The sequence below is a fragment of the Porites lutea genome, chromosome 5 (assembly GCF_958299795.1).
Source record: "Porites lutea chromosome 5, jaPorLute2.1, whole genome shotgun sequence".
Taxonomy (NCBI): domain Eukaryota; kingdom Metazoa; phylum Cnidaria; class Anthozoa; order Scleractinia; family Poritidae; genus Porites; species Porites lutea.
In genome coordinates this window covers 37603743-37613012 of record NC_133205.1, presented here as the reverse complement: position 1 = coordinate 37613012, position 9270 = coordinate 37603743, and the positions used below count along the sequence as shown (strand labels likewise).

The following is a 9270-nucleotide window of genomic DNA, read 5'->3' as shown; positions in this document are numbered from 1 at the left end:
AAGAACCAGCACGATTCTGGACTGATTAGAGCGAATAAAATGGAAAAAGTCTTCCTTTTCCTTCTTGCCTGCATCTTGTGGCAAAAGCTGATCATCAATAGCGTCCTCGATGTTAGCAGTTTTCATGTGCATGTCGCGGCATTTCAACAGGAGCAATATCTTCACTTCGGGAAACGACGCATCAGGTGGAATCTTCCCCTCGGACCAATCATATGCCAGCTTTTGACAATAGGTAGTTTTTCCCATCCCAGGATTCCCCTCGATCAGTACCACTCTTGGACTGTCGCATTCAGGGTGCGGCTTGAACACGTCTGTCATATTGACGGTGTCATCGGTTAGTTTTGAACGTTCTTTTCTTCTGTTAACTATCTGTAATCTTGTAAAGATGTTCGATAGCTTCAGTTGTAGTTCATCTTCACACCATGGAAAGGGACACAGGACAGCGCCTTTGTAGTCTCGTCTGATAAGTTCTACAAATGTTTCTGGATCGACTAATGAGGGAAAACAGAAATGAGGCATATAAATTTACCCTCGTATGAATAAAATATATTTGAATACTGGATAAAAAGGAGCATATTTCAACTGCCGACGAAAGTTTACGCCCGTTCACTGGACTTGTCGTTGATTTAGGCGGCGTTTTCATTTCAAGTGTCCCAGTCGCTACATACAAGCCATTCGCACTACTACTACTACTACTACTACTACTACTACTACTACTACTACTACTACTACTACACTACTACTACTACTACTACTACTACTACTACTACTACTACTACTACTACTACTACTACTACTACTACTACTACTACTACTACTACTACTACTACTACTACTACTACTACTACTACTGCTACTGCTACTGCTACTGCTACTGCTACTGCTACTGCTACTGCTACTGCTACTGCTACTGCTACTGCTACTGCTACTGCTACTGCTACTGCTACTGCTACTGCTACTACTACTGCTACTACTACTACTACTACTACTACTACTAATGATGATGATGATGATGATAGAAAAATTCACCTCAAATTTTGTAAAGGTTACTTAGAAGTGAACAATAGGGCCTCTAACATAGCTTGCAGAGCTGAACTTGGAAGATTGCCGATGCTTATCCCGCTAAATCAGAAAATTGTGAAATATTTTGTTTATCTAAACAATAAAGATAATGACTCTATAGTCAAACAGTCTTTCCTTATGACAAAAAACCTACATTCTATGATTAATTTCCGATATTATTCCAATTTCATAAACATGTTTGAACAATGCATTCTAGCCAGTTTAGACACAGAATCTTTAGATAATGATAAAATTAGACGATATAGGGCACACATGAAAGAGAAATATCTATATTTCTGGTGGAACAGCCTTGAACATTTAAAAAAAATTTAAAGATGAGTATTCTACATATTAATTTTTAGTAGTGTTGTTTGTTTTTCATTCTAATAGGCATGCTCTTGCAATTGCGTTTGCAATACTGTGCAATGATGTGGTTATGCAAATAAAGCATTTTGTTAACTACTTACTACTTTTTTGTCAAACACCCTGCCAAAGTGTTGTCAAACTGCTAGAACTATTTAAGTTTAATTACAAGAAAGTGTGGTTCTGATAATAAAAAAAGTGCAGAGAGAAAATGTGATCTTCATATGATAACGTCCTTTCATAGTCAATATATACAAGGCATTTTGATTTTTTTCTCATTTCTTGTCAGAAATAAAATTTTACTCTAAATCAGTTTTAATGGTTATTAATGACAAACCTACCATCAGATTTCACCAGTGGGCCTCGAAGTGAAGCGTTTGTCACATCAGATTCTTTAGCAGTCAGGTCATGAAACTTTGCTGCAAGTGGGACAAAGAGGGCAAAGGAGAAACCTCGACTTAGAGAGGAATGTCTTTTTAACCGTGTAAAACAATATCCTTCTTTTGACTTACAATAAATGAATTCGTCATTCATGTATATAACAGGACGGTACATGTAAGCTGCGGATGATGGTATGAAAGTGAATGTGATCCTTGAAGCTAAATGAAGAACCTAAGCGCGGTCGAAAATGAACCAGAAAAAATTCAAAGCTATCTGGACTTAAAAAATAAGAGCAAAAACATATATATCTAAACTGAAGATAAAAAAGTGGATGCGAACTTCGCCCTCCAGTTACGACCACTGGACTTAACTAGCCTCCGTAGCAGGCGCTTGGAAGTATTTGGGCGCAAGAATGAACGTGGGGCACCCTCGCGTGTCTCCCTCGAGTGCTCCGTTCTTTCTTGCGCCCACTACTTCCAAGCGCCTGCTACGCAGGCTAGGACTTAAGAGACTTGGTGGACTTAACAGAAGCAGTGCCAGCTAGAGGATCAGTTTCTATGTGGACACCCAACTTAATCTGCTTAACTGACATTCCTATAGACTGCAAAACAGTCTGTAATTTTGCGTATTCAAGTACGCACGAGCAGTCAAACAAAAGGTCTGGAACGAGGCTGAAAACGGAGAGTAAGGTTCGCGCGCATGCCACGCTTTACTAATTTCTTTACTGATTTTGAGAAAAAACTGACTGTTTGGCACTCTAACCTTTGTAAGGACTCTTTAAACCATAGTCGAACCTACCGTAAGCAACCACCCAAAATGCAAGTTTAAAGTGGTCGCTTACGTACGGAAGCTGAGGTGGTCGATTACAAGAATCGAACCACATAGGGCCTCTTCCGTGAAGAGGTCCAGTCACATCTACTTTATGGAAGATGATTTCTTGCATACAACGTTTAAGTTACGACATGTGTAGTTTCATGTTGCCACTAACGTTTTTCGTATGTTCTAAGTAGTACAGTGCACACAGCGAACATAGAGATCAGAGAATGCGTCAAGTGGTCCCTTACAAGAAAATAACAACAATAGAAAATTATTAACCGTCCCACATTTTTAAATGTCTGACGACCACTTTAAAAAGTGGTCACGGTCGCTTACAGGAGGTGGTCGTTTACGAGAGGTGATTGCACATGGAGATTCGACTGCAGTTCAAACCGCTGATCGGCTGTCTTCTTTCCGTAAATGAGACTAAACTGTCATCGCGAAGTTACCTGTAAGACTGTGTACTTGGTCTTCAACTTGTCCGGCACGAGTCTCTAGATTTTCAAACCTCTGATCTGTGTCTGCTACAAAACAGAAGCATAATGTTTACAATTTTTAAATGATCCCACAAGTAAAGAAAAAGCAGGAAACTGTTATATATTTATTTTTCAATAATTATGTCAGTAATATGAAAATGGGCTGGGATAGGTTAAACAGGATTACCTTGAAACTTCTTCAGTCTATCCACTGTCTGTTTCATCTCTTCAAGAATTATGGCAGCGTTTTCCAGCTCTTGTTGTACCCTCACCTTTTCTTGGTCAAATTCTACAGACAAGTTCTTCACGTTATCTCGTAAAAATTTTGCTTCTTGCTGGACAAGTTGAAGCAGTGTTGGGTCAACAGGGGAGTTCATGCACAAAAAAGACCCTGCAACAAAGTAGGTCGATTAAAACAGACATTAGTATCTACACATATTGTCGTACAGCAACACGGATATGTTGAACAGCTATCAGAAAATCCTATCACCAAATGTCCAAAGGACTATTTCCTTGGTACTATAAATACTCTTTTTGTGTCAAAGCCATACTTTAAACCTTCACATTCAAACCACTATTTACCAATCCTTTCTTAAAAACGGTAGGAGAGGAACATTGAATTTGAACCCTAAACAATCAGCTCTTCTTATCTTCTAATGAGCGTTAGAAAATAATAAAGTTCAACGCAAAGTGAGACATCATTTTCACTGAAATCAGTTGAGATAAGCTTTCTTTCTGTTGGAGATATACAATAAGGCTTAATGAGGTTTAACCCTTCTAAACTGTGCATGCCTGAATCTTGCCGGCATGGCATGTATACATGCATGCACTGCATGAATATGCCATGCATGCAAATTGGCCCTTTTGCAAGCTCTTTCATGGATAAACGAAGAGAATGCATGCCACGGGCATAAAAAACTGCATTCATGCAAAGTAATGACTGGAACATTATGGTCCTGCATGAAAATGCATGTAGGTTGTGCACGCATATATCTGAAATTTATTTGACATGACTTATTAGATAAAAATTCAGAAATATGAAAGGTGATGAAACATTTTTATTTTCAGCATGACACTGGATTTGATTCTGAAAACAGTGTTCTACTTTGATTTTTACCATATCACTTTAAAAAAAAAGATTCTCACAAGGGAACTGATAGCTTAAGTTCAGAAAACTTGAAATTTGAAATCAATTTCATTTTTAGCAAAGTCAATTGATACTGTAAAAAGACTGCGAAGCATTTCTCTTTTCACAGTGACACCGAATTTAATTTAGAAGACAGTAAATATCATTGATACAGTACAAAAACCTGTAACTTATCTGTGTTAAGCACTGTTAAGTCCTGATTTCATATAACTTACTTTTGCATTTCCTTTCACCAATTGCACAAAAATTGTTTTTTCTTTAGCAGGGACACCACAACTGTGTCCTCAACAACAAAAACAACAACAACAGCAAAAACGACCTCTATTTGCATTTCGTTTTAGAATAATTATAGTTACATAAGGTAGTTTAGTCTAACGGTCAGTTACATGCAAAATCATATTGGTAGAAACTAAAATTATACTGATTACAGGTAAGGAAATGCTTAGCATCTAAATAAACCGTTAAATTTCCGAGTTAGATACTAGTCTTGTAATGTTACAATTTAATAAATTATGTAGTCGAAAGACATCAAGAGCAAGACACGCCAACATACACCCAGACTCATGCACGCACATAAACTGTAGTTAAAGAGTACAATAGCTACGTAGGATGTTGTATGCGACCATTAACTCTGACAGTGCAAAAGTTGCGTCTATAACTGCGATGATCTTCTTTCATATAATTCTTCACCCCACCAGTTCTCATATACGGTTGCGTTCCTTTTGACCGATCTAAATCCGGATTTTCGGTCCAAAATTCGATTTTTTTTCCATTAAGGTCTAAACCAATCTAAGATTGCAATCTGAAAGATCCACCTCCGCACTTGGATCGTGCAGATTGGTATCTAAATCTGGTTTCAGATCTTTTTTCCATCCAATGAAACTGTCTTTCGATCGCCAAAACATGCTCGTTCACCAATAAACACGGCGGGTCAAGTATAGTTCAGGCAAAAGTTATTTCACTGCTTCGTTGGTCTATGCCGCTAAAGGATTGTAGTATATTATAACCAAGTTCCACTGCATTCCCTTTAGGATGTAAACACAGTAGTCTACGAGCAGCTATTCTCATGGTTCTCACGATTTTCTCATATTACAAAGCATATGAACAGATGGCGTTTTCTTTTCTTAATGCTGTACTTGTCAGACAACCATAATGAAGATGTTGCAAACACTTTGTAAAAGCCATTCCCTCCTTATCGGAAGAACCCAATAACTGATCTTTCTAAATGCGTCTCAATTACTGTCTGTCTGCGCTACTTTCTGAGCTGCCCTTACTACCCTTTTCTTTTAGGATGTTTTAGGGAAATTTTGGCATCTCGGTAATTATAGGGATTTTTTCGCCCCATCAAAAAGATTTAGCGTTCGCTAGTATTGGGTCCTCCCGAAAGGTCTTTCCCATAATTTCATTATACATTTTTAGGATTTTTTTTCTTTATACCAAAATTTCAAGGAGGCCATTTTTATTAATAATTGCCTGATCTTTAGCCTACCAGTAGGCGCTTGGAAGTAATGCCCAGGAAAGAACGGAGCGCGAGAGAGAGACACACGAGGGAAGAGGTAACTACTTCTCTGGCTTGTGTCCCTCGAGCGCCCCGTTATTTCTTGCGCCCAACACTTTCAAGCACCTGCTCCCCAGGTTACCTGATCTTTTTAAATGACACAACTCAACCTCCGAAAATGGTAGGGAAGTTAATTGCAAAATGGGGAATATTGTAGATAAATGAAGCGGAAATTTTTGGCTTTTCTTAACGTGTTTGACTGAAACACCTGCTGATAACCCTTTAAAAGCACCATTCAGCTCAGTAAGGTCAGCAAAGGTTTAAAATTTTAACAACACCAATAATGCTCATCATTCATATTATATTAAAAATTATATGAAACTTATAGTACCTTTAGTCTCCCAATCTTTCAGTTCTTTAAGGAGTTCTGCTTTATCTGCAGCAGGTAGAGCCATGGCTCTCACCAGGTCTTCCATCTCAACAAAACTCTGCTGAAACTTAACAGGATCCCACTTACTGAAGACACAGTGTGCCCAGTCATTCCTGACACTCTTGACATCACCAGCTGCAGCTTGCACAGCAGCTGAGAACACAGGTACACCACCAAGTAGTGTGAGCACAGCTGATGCATCACAGTGGTCATCAAAAGCATTGAACTTTGCCATAAAGTTTTCAACATAGAGTTTGGCAAAGTCAATGTGAGACATAACTCTACAATCAAACCGGGAAAAGTTGTATTTTCCACCAGGAAGCTTTGGGTGATGACTGTTACCATTGATGTTCTCATACTTTAAAACTTTCTTGCAGGCCACCTTTGAAGACGACCAGATGTGCTTTGCGTGTGAATATTGTGGCGTTTCTTGAGATTTTTGTATTCGTTATCAACCTCTTGTTCCACAAAAGGACGGATCTGTGGCACAAGTATCTTGTTGAGTGCTATTCCAATGACAAGCCATCTTTTCTGGTTGTCAGATGCACCAAGATGAGTGGATCTAAATTATAGAAATGGAAAATGCGTCTTATTTTAGAACAGACCTTAACACCTGTTTTAGATAAGACTCGTCTTAGCTAAGACGAGGAAAACTTCGTATAAATGACCTTCGCGTCTTACGTAAGACGCGAACGCATAGTACGCATGCGTTAATTTTTGGCGGGAAAATTTTCGCTTGCATCGCCGCGGACTGGCAGGCTACTGGCAGGGAAAAGATGTTTACAAATTACAACGCGTTTTTGATTCCTTGGGTTGCCATCTATTTTAAGACTTCAAGTTTTATTTGTTTTTTCGCTCAAGTATAATAAGCACGCCGACAAAGGGAAAACGAAACACGTTGTCCACCGCTAAAGAAAAGGATTTTTTGTTGTTACGCAAGGAGAGGGCAATGGCAGACCTCCTGGACAAATGTTGGATTGCCGTTGCTACGGGCAACATTCACATGAAAACGAGCCAAGAACAGAAATAAGACGCGAACCATTTATAGATGGTTTGCACTGTGACGTCATCAAATTTTAAAGTCAAAATAGCGAGGTTTTACGAATTCTTATTTACACCAGGTTGAAGATAAACAAAAAATAAATCTTTGTACAAGTTTTCAGTCCCGAGGCATGGTTCACTTCGAAAATACAGCAATTTGAACTTCCGAGTTTTCACAGTGCGTGACACCAAACTAGGAACGCTGTCTAGTTGAAAAAAATTTTCTCCTCTTGATTTTCTGCAGTATAACCATTTCAAGTATTAGAAAATATGTTTATGCGCACGTATGCTAGTTCTCGAGTGAAAAGAAAGAGCTTTTATAGAAAAAGTGAACTCCAGATGCTTTTGTTGATTTCCAGCGGCCATATTGGTGCACCAAAACGGTACACTAATATGGCGTCTCCATACAAAGCTCCACAAAGGTGCGTGAAACGTTTCGGCAAATAACTCAGAAACTGTGGGCCACAAAGACCGAGACCTTGACAAATTGTTTATATATTAGTCTTTTATAACATTTCATTTTCTTGGCTTCTTTCACTGGACGGTTTCCAATTATATTTTTTTGTTGCATGATAGTGAAAGCGATCCATACGAGCTGTTTTCGTCTTAGATAAGGCATGCTCGTATAAATGGTACAGTTTGCGTCTTATTTAATAAATGGCCCTATTGTGATCATTTTGTAGGCTCTTTAACCGTTTCAAGGTGAGTTTTTTTTTATGGGTTACAAAAACCTTCCCCGGAATAAAAGAGGTTAAGTAAGTTTATAATCAGTGATCTTGCGTGTACATGCTATGAAAACTTATTATATGCTTACCCAGATGAAGATGAAGCCATTCCAAAAATTATATTTGAAACATCAAGACAACCCAACTTATTTTCCCGTTTGTGTCGTCCTGTAGCTTGATCTGCTAAATAATCAGAAACTACTATGTGAAGCATGCTTGGAGTCAATGTAATGCCCCCAAATTTAGAGCTTAAGCCTGTCAGTATATTAACGAAAACTTCCCCCTTGGTTTCTAAACTTAGGGTCCTGCGCCAGGTTTGAAAGGATGCGGAATTTGCCGATTTGAAGGCTGGAATTTGGGATTTTAAAGCAAAATGGGGCAGGATTCAGGATTGAAAGTATGCAGGGGATGCGGAATGCCAAGAGACACAATGTGGAGTAAAGTTTGTTGTATATATAAACAACACAATTAAGGGTAGAGGGAGTGCCTGCCTGAGAGACCCATGAAAATCGTTTCCCGCCCCCTATCCAGTTACGACAGTTACCTGCCAGCCGTTGGGTGATCGGTCAAACTTTTTGACAGAAAACGATCCACGTCGCACGAACAAAGTGTGCCAAAGCATGTTGTACATTTGCATCGACGCGAAACATGTAAACGGCAGTTACATTTTTGACTTATGGTCGCATATTATTGTAAAGTGCAACAATAGGAGCGAAGAAGTTGCTGGTAATGACAAAATAACAGCTTGTGTCAAAGAAATAGGCCTCCTGAGTGTTGCATACAAAGAGAGAAAACACTGTCTGGTGACACATTTTGCTTTCCTGAAAAACGTTTGCTATTAATATTAGATTTTGTGCGTCCAGCAACCTTTTGCTTTTTTTTTACCAAGAGCTGCTGATTGGCTGACAACCAACTTTTTCGGAACATACTGTTAATATACTGTTGTATATTGTTGTTATATTTGGCGGACATTTCGCTCGTTTTAAGAGTAAGAACTAGGCTAAATAATAGCTTAAAAAATGGCAAGAACAGCAAGAAGACAACTCAAAGGGCGACATCTGCTATTTGGAGAATATTTGCGGAGCTGAACGTGCACTATCGAAGATAAACTTAGACACGATTCAAACGTCAAACTTTACATGTGCCGAACCTAATTATTCAGGGGCAGCCAACGAGGATATAGTTCAAAACCACTTAACATAGCATTGTTGAAATGTATTTTAGTATTCAAACGGTATAGTCCAGCTGTTATCGACCAAAATTGTTCACTTTTATGATAAAAGCATGAAACTTTGCCAGATTACAACTAACCCTAAGACTAACATTTTTGG

At 38.7% G+C, this 9270-nt stretch overlaps 1 pseudogene; it reads right to left on the bottom strand.

Moving 5' to 3' along the window:
• LOC140938338 (uncharacterized) overlaps nt 1–8048 on the bottom strand; it is a 10451-nt pseudogene extending 2403 nt beyond the window's left edge.
• Between the last annotated feature and the right edge of the window lie 1222 nt (nt 8049–9270).